Raw genomic sequence first — 25,550 nt, 5'->3', positions numbered from 1 at the left:
GTTTGAAGATATCCCAGGAGGAATGGAAAGTTAAAGGCTCTTTGAGTCTAGCCATCCAGTCAGTTCTGAATTTACCTAATTACGTTATTTTCTAGTCCATAGCTCTTCTACTTCATAAGAATAGGAAGAGATATTTATCGATAGCTTTGATAAAAATCTAAGTAAATCTCATCCACAACATTCCCCTTGTCTACTAATGTAATCCTGTCCAAAAAGGAAATTAAGGTAGTCGGGCTTAACCTGTTCTTGATAAAGCAATGCTGGATCGTTGTAATGACTATTTCCCTTACTAGATCTTCATCATAGTCTCTATAGCAGGCTTTTCTAGAACTTTCCCAGGAATCAAAGTCAAGTTCACTGCTTTATAGTTTACAGGCTGTTTTCTTCCTTAAAAAAATGGGACATTTGCCATTCTCTTGTCTTTTGGTATCTATCCCAGTTTCCATGGTTTTTCAAATACCACTCATAGCAGCTTAACAATAATATCTTTTAAGTTCTTCTAGTACCCGACATAGCCCATATGGGTCAGATGACTTAAATTCATCAAGGGAAATTAGTTGTTCTCTTACTAACTCTTCACTTATCTTGGGTATCAACCCCCATTAGTCATTTTTTGTTCTGTTGTTTCTAGTGTAAAGGTCATTCTCTTTAATATAGAAAATAAGAATTGCATAGTTCTCCCTTCTCTTTGTTGACAGTTATTATCATCTCTTGCACTAAAAGCAAAGATCCTATCCTTTCTTTGATCCTCCCTTTTCTTCTCATATAGCTTAAGAGAATCTCTTTGTATTTTCCTTAGCTTCCCTTGGCAGCCTCTACTCATTCTGAGCTTTAGCACCCCTTAAACCATTTTTAAAGGATCATGCCGTGTGTATTCATTCGGTTACTTGGCCTTGTTTCCATGTTCTGCACATTATCTTAAAAAATCTAAATGGATTGGTGAGTTCCAAATGTTTCTTCAGATGTCTTTTAAGAAAAATCCCATTTTTCCTACCCAAAGAAACTGTTTCCTTTTCTGTCTTTAAAATGTCATTCTGGAGCATCTCTCATCCCTTCTAGACAGATTTCCTTAGGAGCATTTTAGTCCATGGGAGCCTCCATATCTTTTCTCTGAAGCCTTTGGAATCTCCTTTCCTCAGATATGAGATGCATGTCAGAATATGCCAAGATTTTTCTCCTCTTTCACAAACTCTAGGAGGGAGCACTCATTCTTCCTCCCACCGCCATCCCTCAGGGTTCCCATAATTTCTACTCTAGCAATCTCTTGCTTGTTAGTAAGGATTAGATCTAGAATAAAATTTCCCTTTGTTGGTTCCACCACTTTTCAAAGAATGAAATAGGTTGTTTTGGGGAGGTAAGAGAGTTAACATGAAACACCAAAAGGCTATTACAGTAGTAAAAAGGTGGTAACAAAGGTCTATATTAGGGTGTTAGTAGTTGGAACAAAGGAGGGGTGGTGGGAAATTGGATTTGAGAAATGCTGTAGGGGTGATGACTTGTAACTAATCGTATATGAGTAGTCAGGAGGAGGAAAGAGTCAAACATAGCCCTAAGCATGAGAAACTAAAAGAAGGGTGGTGTTAGACAGAATTATGGAAGTCCAAAGGAGTGGTTTTAATAGGAAAGGATGGTCTTGACTTTGGACATATTGAATTTGAGTTTCCAATGGGAACATGATGAAGGTCTAAGGCTCAACAGAGAAGTCATGAGTAGAGTTTACAAGTCTGGGAGTCATATGCATAGAAGTGGTAGCTAAAGACAGGGGAGTGGATAAGATTGCTAAGGGAAAGAGAGAGGAGAGAGGCAAGGTCAAACTCTTAGGGAGAGCCACTCTACTCAAGTCATCAATTGAACTTCCACAATTAAGGACTTTGTTACGCAGGAGAAAGAAATATATATTGCCCTGGAATAAATGGAACATGATGTCACATGATCATCTCACACATATATCATATTTTCTGCTCTACTTGCCATTCTGGTTCCTGGCTCTGTGCCTTTGCCAGGCCATTTCCATGTCTGCAATGCTCTGCCTCCTGGGCCTCTTGGGATCCCTAGCTCCATTCAAAGCTTAGCTTAAGTGCCACTTTCTGCATGAGGCCTTTCCTGATCTTCCAGATTGTTAGCCTTCTCTTCTCCTTACTCCCAAACCCATCAATTATCTTGTGTTTTGCTTTGCATATATTTCACATTACTTATATGTGAACATGTTATTTTATCCCCAGTAGCCTGTAAATTCCCTGGGGGCAGGGACTGTTTCATTTTTGTTTCTGTATCCCTAGCACCCAGAACTGTGTCTGGCACATGGTAAGAACTTGATGTATGCTTGTGAATTGAACTGAAGTTTCTGTATCCTCTATTGAAACTTTTTGATCTCACAGAGTCACTCAGCCCAAACCAGCTGAGCTTTCCCAGGTCATTGGTGCCTATTCCCACCTTTCTGAACTAATTTCTACTAATCAGAGATTGCTCATGTGAGTATGTCCACATCTGTGTTGCTTATATATATAAAGATTAGGTAAGCCCTATAAACAAGAAATGATTGTGAGCAAAGAAGTTTTAAAATTCATAACTTGGTGTCTATTACATGTCCTTATCTTCTCCCTCTTCTGGTTTTCTATATTTAGTGACCAGAATTTGGGGGCTTTGCTAATTTAGTGAACACTCCTGCTGGACTGTATCCCTTGCAGTGTATGGAATTCCCTCTTCAAATTGGCAGTGTGCATGGGTCTGTGTGTCTTTCTATGTATCAGACATTGGATCAAGGGAGATAGGCCTGTCCTTGGGTTTCTGGGAGACAGAAGGAACTCGTGCATGAAGGATGGGATGGCTAGTCTGTGCCTATCTGTGGACGTCAGTAAAGAGGCAAGGCACGGACCTAATCTGGTCAGATTGCCACTGCTGACCAGAAAGGGGTCCCAGATCAGGCTCCTTAAGCTTTTATCTGAGTGTGATTCAAAGACAGTTGGGTCTCTACTGTCAGGGAACACAGTGGAAACAATGTCAGGGACAAAAGAGTACCTTCTTAGGTTGTTTTAATTATAATTATGCATAGATTTCTGTATGGTGCTTCAATATCTTTACCACTCTTTAGAGTGATATGTGTGTATAAATGTATATATACATATGTATGTATATCCATATGTATGTGTGCACACATATAAAATCTATAAAATGTCTTATAGCCATAGTAAGTAGTTACATATGTTCTCTGATTTTTATTTGCCAATTCTGTCATCAATATTATGCTTTCTTTACTTTTCATCACCACTTTTTTTCAAGACAGAAAGTAATGCTAATTGTGAGAGATTGGGATTATACTTTAAAAAAAATTTTATAGGAAGTAACTAGAAAAAAAGAAAAAAAACAAAGAGAGGATATGAAAGTGAGACGAGAAATTGAGGTCAAACAAAGGTCCCTAAAACTATCCAGAAAGGGAATGAGCTGCCTAGTGAGGAAGAGAGCTCCCAATGAAGGGAAGTATCTAAGCAAAGGCTAGATGGCTGGCCATGACTTTCCAACAGCTTTTGTCCTATGAGGGGAGTTAAACTTTGTGGTCTTTAAGGTGTGACAATGACCACTCAGTTCCCTAAGTCAAGCAAGGTCTCTCTCCCTGTCTTCTCTCTCACTACCCAACTGGGCTACATCCTTCTTCTAAGCAAAAACCAGAAAGTGTTCATCAGAATGCAATGATTTAAACATACTCTATTGGATAGAATCTAATTCCCAGTCTTTTATCACAGCTCACTCTTTATTGGTATGTGGGGGTGGGGTGGGGAGAAGATAAGTAGCAAGTAGGCCACAACTCCATGCTTAAGGATGTTTGCTACTCCACGCTTATTTTAAGGCCATACCATGGTTCCCATGCCAAGTTCCAAATGTTCCATATGAACTGCCCTGGCTCCCCAGTGCTACTCACCCTCCAATTTCACACAAACTCACTCTAGACATTAAATGTAACTTCTGCCCTACTCAAATTTCCTAAATTAGTCTCTAAAATTTTCATTTCATAATAGGGGCAGTTAGGTGCTGCAGTGAATAGAATGCTAGGACTGTAGTCGGGATAGACCTGAGTTCCAATCTAGCCTCAGACACTTATTAGCTCTGTGACCTTGGGCAAGTCACTGAACCCTGTTTGCTTCAGTTTTCTCATCTGTAAGATGAGCTGAAAAGGAAATATCAAATCACTCCAATATCTTTGCCAAGAAGACCCCAAATGACATCAGAAAGAGTCAGACATGATTGAAATGACTGAACAGTAACAACAAAAACATATATTAACACTAAAGCTATTTTTTTGCTACTCCTAAATGCTGCATCCCTCACTCTAACCCCAACCAGAAATTTTAGCTTTTGCTTTATTTTGCAACTTTGGGCAAAGGTAGAAAACTAGAGAAACTCTTCATGAAGGGGGCATACCTGTCTCCTTTTTTCTTGGTCCCTTATACTGGAAAATACTCAAAAGCTTATGGAAGTGATTGTTGAGTTTTAAATTTTTCTCCCCCTCCCTCCCCACCTCCCTCCCCAAGATGGCACGCAATCTTATATAGGCTATACACTTACATTCCTATTAAACATTTTTCACATTAGTGATGTTGTAAGTAAGAATTAGAACCAATAGGAGGAACCACCAGAAAGAGGAAACAAAACACAACAGAAGGAAAAAAATAGCAAATAGTATGCTTTGATCTGCATTCAAACTCCATAGTTCTTTCTCTGGATGTGGATAGCATTTTCCATGATGAGGCCTTCGGAGATGTCTTAGATCCTTGTATTGCTGAAAAGGGTTAAGTCTATCAATATTAGTCATCGCACAACATGGCTGTTACTGTGTACAACATTCTCCTGGTTCTGCTCACTTCACTCAGCATCAGATCATACAAATCTTTCCAGGTTTTTCTGAAGTCAGCCTGTTCATCATTTCTTATAGCACAATAGTATTCCATTACATTCATATACCACAACTTGTTCAGCCATTCCCCACTTGATTCCTCTCAATTTCCAATTCTTTGCCACCACAAAAAGAGCTGCTGTAAATATTTTTGTATATGTGGGTCCTTTTCCCATTTGTATGATCTCTCTGGGATATAGCCCTAGAAGTGCTATTGCTGGGTCAAAGGGTATGCACATTTTTATAGCCCTTTGGGCATAGTTCCAAATTGCTCTCCAAAATGGTTGGATCATTTCACAACTCCACCAACAATGCATTAGTGTTCCAATTTTCCCACATCTTCTCCAACATTTATCATTTTCCTGTTTTGTCATGTTGGCCACTCTGATAGGTGTGATGTGGTACCTCAGAGTTGTTTTGATTTGCATTTCTCTAATCAGTAGTGATTAGAGCATTTTTTCATATGACTATAAATGGCTTTAATTCCTTCATCTGAGAACTGCCTGTTCATATCCTTTGACCATTTATCAATTGGGGAACAACTTATATTCTTATAAATTGGACTGAATTCTCAATATTTTTTAGAAATGAGGCCCTTATCAGAGAGATTGGTTGTAAAAATTCTTTCCCAACCTTCTACTTTCCTTCTAATCTTGGTTGCATTGGCTTTGTTTGTGCAAAAACTTTTCAATTCAATGTAATCAAAGTTATCCATTTTGCTTTTCGTAATGTTCTCTATCTCCTGTTTGGTCATGATTTCTTCTTTTTTTTCTACAAATATGATAGGTAAACTATTCCTTGCTCTCCCAAAACCTTTCATTTTTCAAAGTAGGAAATTGATGCCCAAGTTGGTAGAAAGCCTTGCCCAAAATGGAGGCAGACCAGGAACTAGAACCAACGTCTCCTAACTTCTGTGCTTTCCACTGTACAATTTTCTCATCAGTTGTTCTGTTTGATTTCAACTCCACAAATATCACACCTCCCCAAGAATAAGCTCATCAGCAGAAATCTCACCATCATGGAGAATGATCCAGTTTTTATACTCAACAACACCTCCTCAGCAGCATCAGTTGCTTCTCCTCCAATTGGAGGACTGAGGAATTAATTCCTGCTAAAACCTCTCTTTATAGAAAACTCAGAATTTTCCAGCTAACTTTATTTCCCATCAGCCACTCTGCTTGGTTTCAACGTGAATAGCATACCCTCATGCCCTCCTAGCACCCCTTCCCCTTTTTGGCTTCCTTTTGTGCACTACTTTCCCCTGTTCGATTATAAAGGTCAGGGATTGTCTTTGGTTTTTCTTATTTGTATCCCCAGTGCTTAGCACAGTGCCTGGCACATAGTAGGTGCTAAACAAATGTTTGACTATTGACTACCATACTCTGAACACAATAATTAGGAGAAAAGCAGATCATGTGTTATGGCTAGCAAATGTAGCAGGGAGAAAGGAAAGCAAGGGAGACATAAGAAGAAAGTCTCAAAATAAAAAGATGTAGAAGAAAAATGAGGTAAGCATGTGGAGTCCTAATACAAAAAAGATAGTTTAAGAGAAGGCAGTGACTAGGATGTGATGGAAGGACTGAATTAAAGGAAACCTCTTGCTGAAATGACTCACCTTTTTTAAATAAACTCTTTGAGTCTCTGTCACCCAATCATCCAGGCTTAAAATCAGAGTGGAAATTTTTACTCCCCTCCTTTCCTCCACCTCCAATGCAATTGGTTGCCAAGTTTTGTCAGTGCTGTCTTGGGAAATACCAAAATCAATTCTAGAAACCCAAGAATTCCTCCTCAAGTGGCAACTTCCTTTCACTGAACCTATCTGTGCTCAGCAAGGCTGGACCTCAGAAACCACAGTTAGTCTGTGACCAGATGAACATTTCCAGCATGGGAGAACATGCTAGAGTTAGCACACTGATGGCCTAGCCTTACATGGTCACTGCCCGCCATGATGGGGCATTGGAATAGCTGCCATTTCTGTTGATTGTCTAATGGCAGATTCCTATATATTAGAAGCATTCTTATACAATGTTTCCCAAAAGTCTCCGTGCAGTTTTAAGCTATGAGACTCAGTCAGTTAATAACTATTCATTAAGTATCTGCTATATGGCAGGCACTGTGCTAAATCCTGGAGATACAAAGAAAAGTAAAAGACAGTCCCCGCTCTTAAGGACCTCGTAGTCTAATGAAGGAGACAGTATGCAAACAGTTTTGTGCAGACATGCTATATAAAACATAGAGGAAATAATCAAAAGTGGGAAGGCACTAGAATCCAGAGGGGTTGGGAAAGGCTTCCTATAGAAGGTGGGATTTTAGCTAAAATTTGAAGAAAGCCAGGCAAGCCAGAAGGTGAAAATGAGGAGAGAGAGCAACCTAGATATGGAGGACATCCAGTAAAAACATAGGAGTTGGGAGGTGATGTTGAGAGTTGTTTGTAGAACATCAAGGAGACCTATGTTACTGAATTAAGGAGCGGGGCACAAGGCGTAAGAAGACTGGAAAGGTGGGGAGGAGGGCTAGGTTAGGAAGGACTTGGAATGCCAAACAGAAGATTTTGTGTTTGATCCTGGAGGTAAATGGAAGCCACTGGAGTTTATTGAGTAAGGGGATGACATGGTTATACCTGCACTTTAGGAAAATCATTTTAGTGACTGAGTAAACCTTGGACCAAGTAGCAGGTTATTGCAATAGTCCAGGTGTATGAAGATGAGGGGCCTATCCAAGAGTGGTGACAGTGTCAGAAGAGAGAAGGGAGAATATTTGAGAGGTGCTGCAAAGGGGAAATCAACAGGTTTAGGAACAGATGATTGGTCATGGGCGAGGTGAGAGAGAACCAGGAATCCTGAGTGGCACCTAAGTTGTAAGTCTGGGAAACTAGGAGGCTGGTGGTGCCCTCGACAGTAGTAGAAAAGTCTGAAAGGAAAGAGGGTGTGGGGAGAAAGATAATGAGTTCCGTTTTGCATACGTTGAGTTTAAGATGTCTCTAGGACATCCAGTCTGAGATGTCTAATGGGCAGTTAAAAATGTAAGACTGGAGGTCAGCAGAGAGCTTAGGTCTGGAAAAGTAGAACTGAAACTCATCAGCATGTTAGCTATAGCATTAATTCAAAGAGTTTTCCTTAAGATACTTGATTTTTGGGACTCAAAGTTTTAAAAATGAATGTTAAAATTGTTTTTACATGTAACTGGGGAAAATAAAATATTAAATAAAAATGTTTAAAAGATACTTTAGTTTTTATTAATTCTCTAGCATTGTATCATAATAACTCATCTTCAAGAATAAACCAAAGTTACATTCAACAATCATTAAGTGCCTTCTATTTGCAGAGCCCTTTGCTAAGTGTTGGAAGAGATAGGAAGGTAAAGTAGAGCATTCCTTTCTCTTAGGAAACTGACAGACTAGTAGAGGTTTTTATAGGATAACTTGTAATGTAAGCTGGAAGGTCCTGAACTACAGGATGCATTGGAGAATGGTAAATTCAACGTACTTTGAGAGTCTGGAGGAAGGAGATATCCCCTGAGCGTGTCACTACTTCCATATTTAATTTTTAAAATGTATTTATTTATTTTTAGTTTTTGACATTTACTTCCATAAGCTTTTGAATTTTAAATTTTCTCCCTCTCCCTCCCCAAGATGGTGTGCAATGTGATATAGCTCTACATATACATTCCTATTAACATCTTTAATTGGGGGGGGGTTGGCAATGGGGTGAAGTGATTTGCCCAGGGTCACACAGCTAGTAAGTGTCAAGTCTCTGGGGCCAGATTTGAACTCAGGTTCTCCTGACTCCAGGGCCAGTGCTATATCCATTGCACCACCTACCTGTTCCCCATCTTTAACTTTTTTAACAAAATATTTCCCCTGTCTTTTCTTTCTTCCCTTAGACCTCAAGATGACTACCATTAGTTACAAATATACATATATAATATATATATGTGTGTGTGTATGTATGTGTATAAATATATGGAAAATTATTCCATACATGATTCTATTTATCAGTTCTTTCTCTGGATGTAGATAACATCTTTCTTCATATGTCTTTTATTTTAAATTTTTATATCTGTAATAGTCAAAATTACTTAGTTACTCAAAATTAAAACAACATTACTGTTACTGTATAAAATGTTTGCTCACTTCTTTCTAAAATTATCCTTAGTACAGTTTGTCCAGATCTCTGTTTTGCCCTCATTACCAGCTGTGTGACCCTGAGCAAATCACTTAAGCTCTCAGGGCCTCAGTTTCTTTTATCTATAAAACAGGGATAATCATACTTTCCAAGGTTGCAAACTTTAATACATGATGTAAGTGTGACTTGGCATTATTATTGTTAATGTGTTCAGTTGTTTCAGTCATGTACAACTCTCTGTGACCCTATTTGAGGTTTTCTTGGCAAAGATACTGGGTGGTTTGCCATTACCTTCTCCAGCTCATTTTATAGATGAGGAGACTGAAGCAAACAGGGTTAAGAGACTTGCCCAGGGGCACACAGGTAGGAAGTGTCTGAGGCCAGATTTGTACTCAAGCCTTCCTGACGTCCAGTTCCAGCACTCTATCCATTGCACCATCTACCTGCCCCTATTATTGTTAGTAGTAATGATAACAGGAGCAATAATAATGCCCTCATGAACTGATAAGATGTATAAGTTAAGGACCAACTCCTTAGTTATACTAAAGTCCTTGAAGTTTTAGAAGATGATATAAGGATAGGAAATAGACCAATGATTTCATTGTTTCATTCCCTCTTCCCATGAAGGTCAACACATTTTCTGCAATTTATAATCTTAGGGAGCTGCCTAGAACATTGAGAGATGTAGTGACTTGCCCACAGTCACACAGCCAGGATGTATCAGAGACGGGACTTGAAGTCAGGTCTTCCTGACTCTGAGATTGGCTCTCTCTGCTAGGCCATGTGACCTCAGGATTCTGTATACAGATGTAAATGTAGATGTCAGTTTGAAAGGAGAGGTTTAGTCACCTCATTTCCCTACTCCAGTGCGCCTATGGTCTTATCGGTATGGGTACTCCCTTCACTGGTACTGATGACAACCCTTCTGTCTCCGGTGAGATTCTTGTTCCTCTTTTAAATCCTTGATAAAGGATCTATCCTACATGCTAGAGCCCTTTATCTGGTGGGCAGCTAGGTGGTATGGTGGATGGAAGATTGGAGTTCATATCCTGCCTCAGACATTTACTAGCTGTGTGACAGTAAGCAAATCACTTAACCTCATTTGACCTCAGTTTCCTTATCTGTAAGATGAGGAGTTTTGAACTTACTGGCCTTTACGGTCTCTTCTTCCTCTATCTCTATGATCTGCCTTTTTTAATATTTTGTGGATTCCAGTTTAACCCTTAGATCATCTATCAGCCATTTCTTTCTCTGATCTTACACATACTCAATGGTGTCTTTCAGGCCACTTTTCATGTGGGAGTTATTGTTGGTAACCTGCTATAGACTTTTTCTATCTGCCATTTATGTTTTCATTTCTTTTTGGGTCACCTGCAATGGTAATTCTGCTCATATCATGGTACTCCAAATTTTGCCACCAAATAACATTACTGGGGGAATATTACCATTGAAGAGATGACCTTTGGCAATAGGGAAGTAGTTTGGGATTTGAAAGTGCTACCCAATTTCCTAGGTGTGAGCCAACCAGATATCTTCCTATTCAGATCTGGGCAAAACTCATTTTCCTTCCATAATGCCCATCCGTCCAGGATGAATTCACATTGCATACCAGTTCAGTATGTCAAAATCTGAGCAATCATAGACATTTTTTAAACTATATTTCTCTTGTGGATAGCCAGACTGATCTCTTTTGAGGAGGCCCTCCAGTGTTGGAGGGCTAGATGCAATCAGCACAAAAGACAGAGAGAAATATTCATTTTGTAGCGGGAAAATAAATTTAAGGAGGTTTCCAGAAGGCTAAATAGACTAAATGTCAGAAGACAGTGACAGGCTTAATAAATACCAGGATCACAAGAACCTACTGTATTCTGTTTCTCCAAATCTTGCTAGATATTCTGAGAACTGTCCCCACACAGTACAATCAGATATATCTCCATGGCTTTCTATCCACAAATCAAATTTCACTGAAATTTACAAAAATTTACAGATGAAAAATTCACTATTGAGATGGTTCTGTTAGCCAGTTTTCTTTTCAGATGACAACAGAAACCACACATCAAAGTTAAGGGGTCTCTCAATATCAGTTAACACGTACCAAACTTAATTAAAATGTCAACTTCTTTGGGAAAAAAAACAAAAACAAATGAAGGCAAAATGTCGTGTGCTTGAAATAGAGAGCTTATTTCTTTCAGTGAATAAGTCAGTCAATAAAAGTTTATTAAGCACCTACTATGTTTCAGCACTGCAGTAGACACTGAAGATAAGATAACCAAGAAAAATAAACAGTTCTGTGTCACCCTGGGCAAGTCACTTAACCCCAATTGCCTCACCAAAAAAAAAAATAAATAAAATAAAATAGATTAAAAAAAAATAAAAGACAGTCCCTGCTCTATATGAGCTCACAGTATAATGGGAGTGACAACAGGCACATAACTCGTAAAAACAAGATATATACAGGATAACTGGAGGTAATCAACAGAGGGAGGAATTAGAATGAAAAGGGATCAGGAAAAGTTAATTGATCTGATTTAGTCCAGATTCTCGCCAGAGCAAGGCACCTAGGCATGGCAGGTAGGTGACGCAATGCATAGAACCCTAGGACTGGAGTCAGGAAGACCTGAGTTCAAATCTGGCCTCAGTCACTAGCTGTGTGACCCTGGGCTAGTCACTTACCTCTGTTTGCCTCAGTTTCCTCACTTGTAAAATAAGCTGGAGAAGGAAATGGCAAACCAGGCCAGTATCTTTGCCAAGAAAACCCCAAAAGGGGTCATGGAGAGTAGGACGTCACTGAAATGACTCAACAACAGCAACAGCAATCTCCTCAACAATAGAGCCTTGCTGTCCTAGCAAGACAACATCCCCATCAGCGGTGCAGTAAGGTCTTGTGCGGATGGGGTTGGCGGTCCCATATGCACATGGAGTAACCTTGGGCAGGATATTAACCTAGCTTCTGACTAGCAATACAGGTTGCCCACGCCACTGGCTAATGTCACCCTATGGCAATGGCTAGTTTTAGTTCTCAACAGAGATGAAGGAAGGAAGCCAGGAACTTGACATTTAAGAAAGATGGCCAAATCAAAAGGAACAGGAGGATGGGAAGGGACATCAGACAGAAGGAAGCACAGCTGGTGGAAAACATCAATAAATGAATTTCATTTATCACAGGGTCCCCAATGTCTTCTTTAATACCTCAGGATTTCAAAAGATCATAAGATTTCCAGCTGGAAGAAACCTTAAAGATCACCTAATCCGACACCCTCATATTACAGATGAATAAAATGAGGCCCATTCGTGATGCCATTGCCCCGCACATAGTAGGTGTTTAATAAATGCTTGTTGACCATCTGATGTCTTTGCTATCACAAGAATAGCAAAGAGCAGAATCTGGTAGTAAGGAAGAAAGCCAGTGAGGGAGACAAAAATAGAACAACTCTAGGGTAGCATTTTGAACACACTTCCAGCGTGGTGAGTGAAATCCCCCAAGTGTCGCATAGTATCAGATGCCAATGGTAGTGTAAGCCAGAGAGCCCACCTCAGTGCAGTCCCTTCCGTCTCCCTCTCCCTCTCTGTGTCTCTCTGTCTCTCTGTCTCTTTATTTCTCTCTCTCTCTCCCTCTCCCTTTCTCTCTCTCTCCCTCTCTCTCCCTTTCTCCCTCTCTTTCTCCCTCTCTCTCCCTCTTTCTCCCTCTCTCTCTCCCTCTTTCTCCCTCTCTTTCTCCCTCTTTCTCCCTCTCTCTCGCCCTTTCTCTCCTTCTCTCTCTCCTCTCTCTCCCTCTCTCTCTCCCTCTCTCTCCCTTTCACCCTCTCTCTCTCTTTCTCCCTCTCTCTCTCCCTTTCTCTTCTTCTCTCTCTTTCTCTCTTTCCTTCTCTCTCTCCCGCCTCTCTCTCTTTGCCCCTCTTTCTCTGTATGTGTATATACATATGTCTATCTATGCGTGTATACACACATACATATAAAATCTAAAGGAATAAATGTCCAATTAATAAATCACTCTGCTCTTTATTTTTTTCTCCTGCTTATAAAATCTTGGCTGACTTAGAAAGCAGTTGCAGCCAGTACCTTTCCAAAAGAGATGCTTGACTTCCTGCTGAACACAGGAACTAAATGTGTCTGTCTCCTGCTTTGATTCTAGAATTCCAGGATCCCAACTTCTTCTCTCAGCTTACATAGGTCTAAAAACATACACCACCACCAAAAAGACAGCTCACACATGGATTAATACGGTAAATTCTTTTATCTAGCAGGGGTATCCAGTGTTCCAGAAGAGGCAAACAGAAGAAGTATGGAGAAGGGAAGCAGGGAGCACTGGCCAGCCTAGTTCACCGGAAATGCCACAGCCAGCACTAACCTCTGACTGCAAGGGCAGGAAATAAATTTCCTGTTTGATACCAGAGAGGGAGCGGTTAATGAAGCAGCTTCCACCATGGCCCACAGTTGTTAGGGGAAAGAAAAATGTCTCTGAAGAAGTGGTCTCACTGAACGAGGTCTATTCAGCATCACAGTGATTTGCCATCTTCACCACGTCATCATTTCTTTAAATGAAAGCTCTGGGGGGAACAATGCCACCTTCTACCCCCACATTTCCAAGACGTACGACATGCCTGCAAATTGGAGTTACTTGCTCCTCCTTTTCCTTCTCAATCCCACGGGTCATCACAGGAGGATGCTGGGAAAGTTCCTATAGTTCCCTAGCCATTCTGACACAGGGATGGATTCTGAGGCAGGGTTACAGTAGTATAGGGGTCAGGGATTATTTTAATCCGAGGAGCCAATAAGAACATTGTATTGTTAAGTAAAACCATATTGTTAAATACTGTTAAGTATATTGTTCAGCTAAATTTAGAGCTGGAAGAGACCTTAGTGGTCACTGAGTTCAACTCTCTCATTTTACAGATGGGGAAACTGAGGCCCAGAGAGAACGATAGCTATAAGGGATAATTTTCTTTACAAATTATTGAATATATTTATAAACACACATATTTTGCCTAGAATTATAAGTACATTTGGGTATGTAGTTCCCTTCTACCAATATAGATTGATAATTGCTACAATTTCTATTCAGAGAGTTGCTTGGGATGCTGACAGGACATACCAGGGGTCAAGCAGCCAGAGTGTGCCAGAGGTTTCAAGTTAGATTGTCCTGACTCAGAAGCTAACACCATCTTCAGCCTCTCTATATTTATATAGGTTAAAAATACATGTAGCAATTTTTCCATATAAAATTGATTTATATTCCTCTGTTTTTATTGAAAAAATTCCCCAACCTCCTTTTATCCATGGATTGGTTCATATCTTCAAATTCATTGAGACACAGATTCCATTGAACTCCAAAGTGTTACATGGCCAAATTACTCTGGCACAAGCTTACCTCCCATACAGAACATAAATAGAGGTTTGAACAGAGTCGAGACATTTTGACTTTATTTTAGTATGAATTGATTACTTCTGATTACACTGGAATAGCAGAGCAGGTCAAGAATTGAAAGAGTAAAAGGGAAATTGGAGCAATCTATATTCTTATTCCCTCTTAAACGTACTTCATAATGAAAATTTAGGTGGTGGGGAGGATGATATACAAATACCTGCCTAAAATAAGATGAACTAAGTAAGATATTATCATTTTTCTTCACTAAGGTATTTGATGCAGGAATGCTTAAATTGTTGGTTTCTGGTTTATGTTTGAATGCTAGGTGAGTTGGGCAAGAATGTCTAGGAATCATTTTTAGTCAAATAAAATCCAACAACTGTGGGGGGGGAATATTAGCACCATTTTGAAGCTTTGGGCCCATCAGAAGAAAGAGTATATAAAGCTAAGCTACTATTGTAATATTATTTATGTTTATTACTATTATATAAAACCATTTTTAATAAAAAAAAAAGCAGATGTAATAGTCTTAGGGAACATTAACCCAGACACATTGACTTGGCCTAGTCTGACATGAAATCTCTGGGTAACAGACAATGTTTTTAAGACCCCAATACTTAAATATCTTAGGTCATAGTATTCCTGCTGACTTTTAGAAATTTCCAGAACAATCCTCCTCAGAAAAATGGTTTATATACTTAATGCCCACAGAGGATTCATTCATAGTATTCCTAAAGGACTTTGGCTGCTATGAAATCTTCTTGTCTCAGAGTACTTTCCTAGAGAAACAAAAATTTTTACTTTGAAAAATCAGGACAGCTGCTTTTTTTCCCTGTTTTCCTAACTGCCAAAACAAGCAAAATTGCACCAGTGTCAAGAAAAAATATGGTTTAAAATACTAAAAAAAATCATTTAAACTACTTTACTTAATATTATGCAAGATATGTTTACAACTAGATTTGTGCCCGTAAATGCCTTTAAACATCAGAGTGTTTTTAAAGCTTAATTTTAAAATTATTTATCCATTTTCAAGACTGTTAGACTTAATACTTACAGATAAATACTGAAGAATGGAGATTTCTGCATTCTCATTTCTTTTTTTCTTGTCAAGTCTCCTCTGTTTTCTCTGCCTTTCCCACATACCCTACATCTCCTGTCAATGAGAATGCATCACATTAAACTCCTGTCTTTGTGTAGGCAAGTCTCAGGGGTTGGGAGAAAAGTTATCTAAGAAATTAAAAATGAGGGAGGTGAAGACTGCATATAGAAAAACACATAGAATCTGTTTAGTCTTTCTCCAGACATTTGTTGATGTTACTCAAGGTCTGTCAAGCTTTGTGTTTGTAAAGCTCAATTTGGTCAGCCCGAGGAGCACTAAATAATTATTCAGTGCTCCCATCTTCTCCCAGAGTGACGGAGGTTGCTCAATGCATGCATTATTTTAGAAGCTGTTGCAGTAAAAAAAAAATCTCAATATTGATAGTGTATTCATTTCCTACAAACAGAATTATTGATGCAATATGGCTTCATTGGAGACTCATATAAATTCTAGCAAAATCCTGGATGCAGCATCTAAGTACATTAAATGCACATTTAATTATATTGCAACATCAGTCACAACACATACCACACCAAAAAAAAAAAGAAAAAGAAAAGGAAAAATATTACAGTGAATTTTTTGAAGTCATTTATACTTCTAGTGTATTTTTTTTTGGACTACAGATGTTTAAAAGTCCAAGTAAGAACACAGGTTTCAGGTTTTTTGACCCTCCTATAGTTTTAGCTCCATTAACAAACTGATCCAAACATACACGGTCCAAAAATAATCTCCATCAATAGATCCTAACACCATGATGACAAAAATATTAAGAGTATCAGTGATAGAATTTTAAGAACTGGTTACATAATATACATTTGAACAAATGGGCCATGGACAAAACTCCTGCTGTGGAGAGAGCAGAACATCTTCCTTAGTAATGCTCCAAAAGACCTGTAATCGCATGAAATGGATATTTTCTTCAATGACCATCCCATCAATGCCTGTCCATTCCATGTGATCTTATTCACATCCACCTACAAATTCATCTCAAAGATTTCACTCAATGTGTCAGGGACTTTCTTATATCCCCCTGACATTGTGTAGATACCAGTGGAACACACAGGCTGGTCAATGGTCTTTCCTTCCTATCACTGCAAGACTTTGGGACAAGCTTGAGGTCATTAAAAGAACTGTCCAGTTTCCAAATGGCAATCCAGTTCTCTCTCCTCCTTTTTTCAGTTTCAGACCCAGCTCATTATCCATTTACTATGTGATATTGATAGAAGACCTCAATGGACTGTCCATCCAATTTCATATCACAGCCTTCACAATACACATTCTTCATCCAATTGATTTTTCCTGTGTAGGCAAAATCTGATTGTAAGATTGTGAATTTCATTTAGGAGTCTCTGTAATGTTCTTTGATAGAAGCCATGAAATTATCCCAGGCAGGGTAATGAATTAATAGATGGAAATCACTTTGCAAACCTTAAAGTTCTACATAAATAGTAGATATTGTATTTGACTATCATGGAGATATGCACTAAAATTACCCTCTTTCCAGCTTAGCCCCATTCAATCTGGAATGTGCAATGTATGAAGATTCTGCCTACCTGCTGGGTATTAGCACAAATGTAATTGAAGTGATGGGGGCAACTAGTTAACACAGTAGACAAGAGTGCTGGGCCTGGAGCCAGGAAGACTCATCTTCCTGAGTTCATATCTGGCCTCAGACACTTTCTAGTTTTGTGACTTTGGGCAAGTTACTTCATCCTGTTTACTTTAGTTTCCTCATCTATAAAGTGAGCTGGAGAATAAAATGGCAAATCACTCCAGTATCTTTGCCAAGTTAACCCCAAATGGGTTCACAGAGAGTTGGACACCACTGAAATGACTGAACAACAACAATTGAAATGATACCTATGTCCTTTGATTTTCTATAGCACTTACTTTGCACGACCCTTATCACATTGTATATCGCTTAACATCTAACAGTACCTTACATAGAGTGGATACACAAAAAATTTGTGTTGAAGGCATTTGGAGGAATAAATGAATACTGTATTAGAGTTACTTCTGTCCTTACTTTATTTGACTTTAAGTCTTATCCCAATGCCTTGTTGTGATGTGGAGGTTCTCAAAGACTGTGGAGCACAGTGGAGCACAAGCCAGTTTGGTAGGTGCTACTAGGTTGGAGAGGTTTCTAATACAAGTCCAATAGTGTCAGCATTCTGTCAGTGGAGAATCAGCCCAGCTAAGGGCAAAAGGGTTCATTGCCAGAAGGTTGGCTCCCAGGGGATTTGTTAGCCATGACAACCATGAAAAGAACTGTAAGGGAGGATTTATGGTAAAACATGAACCAGTCTTATAGGATTAGGAGAATTTTGATCTGCATTAGGGAAGGGAATACATACAATGAAGAAATCACAGATCACTCAAAATTACCAGTCTCTTTTTTCAGTTCTGACCCACGGCTCTGAGCCTCGGTTTCCTCATCTATAAAATGGGAGTGTCAACTGGACCGAACAGGCCTCTAACCCATGGGTGGCTGGAGCCAAACACAACAGGCTAGAGACGGCAGAGCCAGGAATCAAATAGAAATTTAATTTCAAAGTGAGGGAAACAGCTTGCAAGCAAGAACACGTGTGCCAGAGCCCCTACCCTAGTAGGAGAACCCGAGGCAGTGTGGGGAGAACTCAATACTCATTACACTGACTGCTCAGTGAGCTGTAGGCTGGACAATGAGGGGTAACAGCAACAATGAGCTATGTTTGATTCATAGCAGGGTATCATGACCACAACGTGGGTACTTATCTGAGCTTGTCCGAGAGGGTGAGTGCAAAGGATTGTTGTTACACCAAGCTCAGGGCACACAGCTTGCTTGCTAAGCCTTAGCTCTGGAAAACAGGGTATCTCCTAATATCTTGACAGGAGTGATGCTTGCACTATCAGCCTCACAAGCTTATTGTGAAGAAAGTACTTTTTGCTTTGTTTTGTTAGGCTATACATATTGTTTTACAGAAGGGATTATATTTTGGGGTTGGGATGAAGGTGGTAACAGTTATTAGTGATAATGATGCACAAAAAAAATCAATGAAACATTTTTAAATGCACAGAAGAAAACAAGAAAGAAGGAGGAAAACAAATAAAATAATTTTGTTAAGCCTGTGTTAAGTACATATAAACTTGCATACACCTATATTTATATATATATACACACATATATATTTCTTCAAAACAAACTATATATAACAGAACTTTACAGTTTCTTATACAAACCTGTTGGGTTTTTTTGTTTTTGTATTTTGAAATGTATGAGTTTGTTGATGATTGATAAATTCACAATAAAAAAGAAAATTTCATTTAAAAAAAAGAAAATGCTTTGTAACCTATAAAGCACTATATGGATGTCACAACAGTAGTACTTTTCCTGGCTCTTGGCTGTGTTTTGGAGAGTTGAGGTCATCAGATTTGTAACATGGTGCTATGTGCTTCTACTCTAAATGCAAGCCAAATGACATCTTTGTGGCCTGAGAGGATCTCTTTCCTACATTTGAAAATGCCAACTCTTTCCACTGAGTAAGGGCTGCATGAGAAGAATCTGACTAGCCATGTTCTGAGGATACCAAGGCTGAGGGATTCTTTTCCCATGAACTTCACTAAAATCCAAAAGCTTTCTCAATGAAAATGTCACCCGTCTATTTCTTTTCACTCCACCCAAGTGATTATTAATTCACATCCAGATCTCGTTGCATTAGACTATTGACACAGGAACATAGTGTTTCATTTCCCAATGCATAAGAATTTGATTTTAACTAAAAATGAGGCACATATTTTAAGGAAATGAACAGAACTCTGAGGCAGGAGAACAAAAGTATATTCAAATTATCACTGCTCGTTCAATCAGTTTGCAATTATGGCAAAAACATTTTTATTATAAAACATTTGTTGAACATATGCTTGAAAATCTTCCAAAATAGTTTTCTAACAAGGGAAAGTTGACATGAACTTCAAATCACTCTTCACATTTTTAATGCTAAGTTGCTGATGGACACGAAGCATACAAACAACAGTTAACCCAGAGAGTTGAAGAAATAACTATTTGCTCTCTAGCATCTTCATGAAATGGGACATCTAAGTGGTGCAGTGGATAGAGTGCTGGGCCTGGAGTAAGGAAGATCTGAGTTCAAATCTGGCCTCATACACTTACTAGCTATTCGATCTTAGGCAAGTCACTTAGCCCTGTTTGCCTCAGTTTCCTCATCTGCAAAATGAGGAAATGGCAAACCCCAAATGAGGTCATGAAGAGTTGGATAGGAATAAAATGACTGGACAGCAGCCACAACAACAGTTTCCATTAAAGTCTTATTCGAAGGCTGAATTGTAGACCGCAGGCAACTGGGAGTTTTTGAAGGAAGCAAAAGATCTAGTAGATCCTATCAAATAGTGGAGGGCTTGACTATGGCCCTAGTAAAGAACCCTATATCTGTTGCAAAAGGACCAGTCTGGCTAAATTTGGAGAAGATCATCACCAGATTAGATACAAGGTGAGGAATGTTTTAGTCAAAGCAACTTCCAATGACCTGATAAAGTCATAAAGAGTTGTAAACTATATGTGGAGGATGTCTCCACAATAATTAACTTGTAGGTATTGACATATCAAGGTAGGTATGTAACTGTTTTCTCTCACCATACATAGCACTTTACTCTTCCTGGCCCAAATTTAGCTATCAACCATTCTTAAACCAAATTGAGTCCACACATTCCTATGCGGTACACTTGAAAATACTCTACCCTAAAGGTCAAGGTAAATTCTGCCCTTGAACTCCTGTGCCTTATTTTGCCCCCAAGATGAAAATGTCTTTTTGTACAAAATGACTAATGTGAAAATGTTTTACAGTGTGTGTGTGTGTACATCAATGTATAACCTATATAGGATTAGTTACCATCTTGGGGTGGGGGGAAGAAAGGGAGAAAGAGATAGAATTTAGAACTCAAAACTTCTTTTAAAAAAAGTTGTTTCAACATGTAATCCAGGGAAAAGTAAAATATTATTTAAAAAAGAAATAAGTGGAAAATGGAAGCTTAAAAGCAGATAGGCTTTTTTTTTTATCCTTTTTGGTTAGGCAATCAGGGTTAAGTGACTTGCTCAGGGTCACACAGCTAGTAAGTGTCAAGTGTCTGAGGCCAGATTTGAACTGAGGTCCTCCTGACTCCTAGGCCAGAGCTCTATCCACTGTGCCATCTAGCTGCCCCAATAGGTTTTTTAACAGTAATTTTATGTAAACTTTTGTGCCAGTGGCTCCCCCCAACATGAAAGATCCAGGAATCCTTTGAGGACCTCTCACTTTAGCTCATTAACTTCACACAATTGATTTAAAAACATCAATATCTAGATTTCCTCAAAGGGTAGGTTAGTGACCAGCTCTCCTCACAAGCACACAAACTCACAAGGCTCAGTAAAGGCTGTTTTAATTACCAGTTAATGGAAACAAATGGAGCTTACCTGGGAATCAGTAGAAAGTAATGACAGATCCCCATGAACAGTTTTGTCCCAAAGATGTGTATAATCAATATGGTTTACTGCCCTGTTGGGAGCTGTCACTATTTATTCCCCCACATCACTACTCCCCAATATAGTTCCTTAGTCTACACTATTTTCCTTATCCTCAGGAACTCTCACCTCCCCTACTCTCATCACACATGGCTGGTTGCTGCTCCATATCCAAACTCCAACTGTGCTCCTCCTTTAATGTTCCATTGGAGCTCTGTTCTAGTAGATAGTGGTCATTTCAGCTACTGGTGTTTTCCATCTCCCTTTTTTCCTACCTCCAAGTTCTAGCTTTCCCTTCCTACTTTGCAGATGGAGCTTTCTACCCATCTGCTTCCTGCTCAGCTGCTCTGGGAGGATCACCTCACACTCCGTAGATGGTGTTCATCTCCTTTTCCAGAGGACCGGCTTTCTAACCCACCTAGGAAAGCTAGGTGGTGTAGGGGATAGACCACTGGACCTGGAATCAGTAAGACCAGAGTTCAAATCCTACCTCAAACACAGTAGCTATATGACCCTGAGCAAGTCTCTTAACCTCTGTTTGCCCCAGTTTCCTCAACTATAAAATGGGGAGAATAATAGCACCGTCCTCCCAGGGTTATCATTGAGGATCAAATAAGGTAACATTTGCAAAAAGCTTAGCACAATTCCTGGCACTTAATAAATATTTGTTCCCCTTTGTATTCTCTGCCCCGCCTACATGGGACAGGTCTCTGAGAGCATTTCTTACGGTTCAAAAACAAACAAACAATTCAAAACAGAATCATACTTCTGCTTCTCTTAAGTTTTCTTTTATATAAGGTCCCCACAACTCTAAAATTCACATAAGTAGATTTCCTGGGAAAGGGATGGGAGTGAATTATGAGAACCTCTTTTTTTCCTTGTAAATCTTTGCCTTCAATCCCACATGGACTGATTTTTGTCTTCAACTAGGTCTCAGAGTTTATTTAGGATGGCACCTGATTTCTCCCAACTTGTCTTTCCATCTCTAATCTTCTCTTGAACTTTTGGGATGGCTTATTTCAATTATTCTAGCCATTTCTATGAGAAAGGAGAATGGTACCAGTCCTCCACTGTGGATGCCTGGATAGCTAGAGGAGGGAGGATGAATTTGTTGCCCCTGTTAAGTCAATTTTTAATAGTGTAGTTCCATTTCTCATCAGAGATGTTTGTTTGTTTTCCAGAATGGTCATTTATTAACAGAAAATCAATGCATTGGTTAGCTGATTCTCATATCACTACTATTTCCCTTGGGACCTACCTTATGATCTTCCCTGCAGTAAGAAAATAGTGGGTGTGGGAAGTTCCCAGGATTTTTTTTGAGAATGGGCCAAGGGAGCAGCTAAGCAGAAAATCCCCTGAAGCACCTTCTGAAAAGGACTACAAGCTAATAAAAGCCATGCCACCTCCTGTAGAAGTTGTCCATGGCTTAGCACTCTTGCTGAGGGATTCCTGATAGGACAACTTCTGCTCCAAATCACGGGGAATTCCCAAGCAGAGTAAGACAAGGTATTTTCTGAATGAAACACAGCTTTTGAATCATAGCTGACCATTTCCTGCTTCATGGAAGCTTTTTTCTTCTCATAATTTCCCAGCATAAAGGCAAGAGGTAAGTGCTCGACCGAGGTCCCAATACTAGAGACCTGCTCCAGGGCCTCACGTCAGAGAGCCATAATGATGTGTACAGGTTCAGGCCTGGGGAAGCCCAGAGGTGTCGTTAAAGCCCAGAGGAGTCTCACACTCATTGGCTCATCATCACATTCTCCATCTCAACATCCTAAGGAAAATTATAGAAATAATGATGTATTCAGAAGTCTAAGGGGTTCCCACACAAAAAAGGGGGAGGGAGCATAAGAGGTACCCAAAGCACCATATGGGATAAATGTTGGCGCTGACAGGGTTGGTGCTAAAAGAAGGAAACATGAGGGGCAAAAGTAACCAGAAGCCCTTGTATAGGTCTGGCTAATGTGGGGAACAGTGTCCTACCACCATTGTGTTGGGACAAAGCCATCCTTTTCTGCTCCTCCTCTAAGAAACCTTCCTTGATCTTTCTTACTTTCTTACTTCCCTCTCCCCAGTGAAAGTGATTTCTGCCTCTTCAAATTTTTCATTAGCACCATGATTTTTTTTTTAAAAATTATCTTATTCTCCCTATTATCTTGGTTATGTATGCACTTGTCTTCCTCCTTTCCCCATTAGATTGTAGGCTTCCTGAGAGCTGGGCATGTTATCATAATTATCTTTGCATTATCACCAATTAATATAGAGCCAGGCCTAGGGCACAATAAAAGCCTTTAAAAAATGTTGAATAGGGTGGAACCAAGATGGCGGAGGGAAAGTAGTGACTTGCTAGAGCTCTCCCCTAAACCCCTCCAAATACCTACAAAAAAAGGCTCTAAACAAATTCTAAAGCAGCAGAAGCCACAAAAAAACAGAGTAAAACAAATTTCTAGCCCAAGACAACCTGGATGGCTGATCAGAAAGGTATACTGGGCCGGGCTGGGAGAGGAGCGCAGTTAGGCGTGGGAGCGCAGGCCACAGCAACCCTGGAGCAGGCCTCAGAGGATTGAATTGTGGGCAGTTGTGGCAGTTTCCAGACTTCTCAACCCACAAACACCAAAGACAACTTAGAAGGTCAGTGGGAAAAGTCTGACTGAGGTGAGAGAAGAAACTAGATCTCAGCTGCCCCGAGGGCAGCGACTGGCTTCTGAGCTTCCCGCCCACAGACTGAGGGGGAATCCAGTGGCTGATCAGAGGGGGATTGCAAGAATCTCTTTGCCAGGGCTGAGGAAGAAATCTCTTGCTTTGCCTGTGCTTGGATCTGAGTCACAGTTCTGAGGAGCAGTCCTGGGGCGAGGAAGAGAGCTGGCCAGGAGGAGCGCTGGCATGGTGGGGTTTGTTGTGGTGGTAGAGAGGAAACACCTTACCCCTAATCATAGCACCTTGGAAGAACTGACACTTTTTAGGTCCCTAGAAGTATCTCTGAAAACAGCTGTACAAACCCCTGAAGCTTGGGACAGTAGCCACATTGGAAACAGACTCTTACCTTAACAAAGAGTTTAAAACTCAAGTAATTGGTTGAGATCACGAGCAAGCAGCTCAGAAAGAGTCAGACTGTATTATCTTACTTTGGTGACAAAGAAGATCAAAACATACAACCGGAAGAAGAAAACAAAGTCAAAGCTCCTACATCCAAAACCTCCAAGAAAAATATGAATCAGTCCCAGGCCTTGGAAGAGCTCAAAAAGGATTTTGAGAAGCAAGTAAGAGAGGTAGAGGAAAAACTGGGAAGAGACATGAGAGTGATGCAAGAAAATCATGAAAAATAAGTCAACAGCTTGCTAAAGGAGACCCAAAAAAATACTGAAAGAAAATAACACCTTAAAAAATAGCCTAACCCAAATGGCAAAAGAGGTCCAAAAAGCCAATGAAGAGAAGAATGCCCTACAGAACAAAATTGGCCAAATGGAAAAGGAAGTGCAAAAGATTACTGAAGAAAATACTTCCCTAAAAATTAGAATAGAGCAATTGGAAGCTAGTGACTTTATGAGAAATCAAGACACTGTAAAACAAATCCAAAAGAATGAAAAATTAGAAAACAATGTGAAATATCTCATTGGAAAAACAACTGACCTGGAAAATAGATCCAGGAGAGAGAATTTAAAAATTATTGAACTATCTGAAAGCCATGATCAAAAAAAGAGCCTAGACATCATCTTTCAAGAAATGATCAAGGAAAACTGCCCTGATATTTTAGAACCAGAGGGCAAAACAGAAATTGAAAGAATCCACCGATCTCCTCCTGAAAGAGATCCCCAAAGGAAAACTCCTAGGAACATTGTAGCCAAATTCCAAAGCTCCCAGGTCAAGGAGAAAATATTGCAAGCCAGAAAGAAACAATTCAAGCATTGTGGAAACACAATCAGGATAACACAAGATTTAGCAGCTTCAACATTAAGGGACCACAGGGCATGGAATATAATATTCCAGAAAGCAAAGGAGATAGGATTACAATCAAGAATCATGCACCCAGCAAAACTGAGTATAATTCTTCAGGGGAAAAAATGGTCATTCAGTGAAATAGAGGACTTTCAAGCATTCTTGATGAAAAGACCAGAGCTGAATAGAAAATTTGACTTTCCAATACAAGACTCAAGTGGAACATGAAGAGGTAAACGGGAAAGAGAAATCATAAGAGACTTATTAAGGTTGAACTGCTTACATTCCTGCATGGAAAGATGATATTTGTAACTCATGAGACCTTTGTCAGTATTAGGGCAGTTGGAGGGAAAAAATTATATGTATGTATATATATTTATATAGATAGATGGATGTATGGATAGATAAATAGACAGATAGAGGGCACAGGGTGAGTTGAAAATGAAGGGGTCATATCCGGAGAATAAAAATGTTGAATAAAGGGCAGTTAGGTGGTACCATGGAGTCAGGAGGACCTGAGGTCAAACCCAGCCTCAGAGAATTGATGCTTACTAGTTGTGTGACCCTGGGCAAGTCACTTAACCCCACTGTCAAGACAGAAAGAAAGAAAGAAAGAAAGAAAGAAAGAAAGAAAGAAAGAAAGA

The sequence above is a fragment of the Vombatus ursinus genome, unplaced genomic scaffold (assembly GCF_900497805.2).
Source record: "Vombatus ursinus unplaced genomic scaffold, bare-nosed wombat genome assembly UNPS02014812.1, whole genome shotgun sequence".
Taxonomy (NCBI): Eukaryota; Metazoa; Chordata; class Mammalia; order Diprotodontia; family Vombatidae; genus Vombatus; species Vombatus ursinus.
This window is presented reverse-complemented; position numbering follows the sequence as displayed.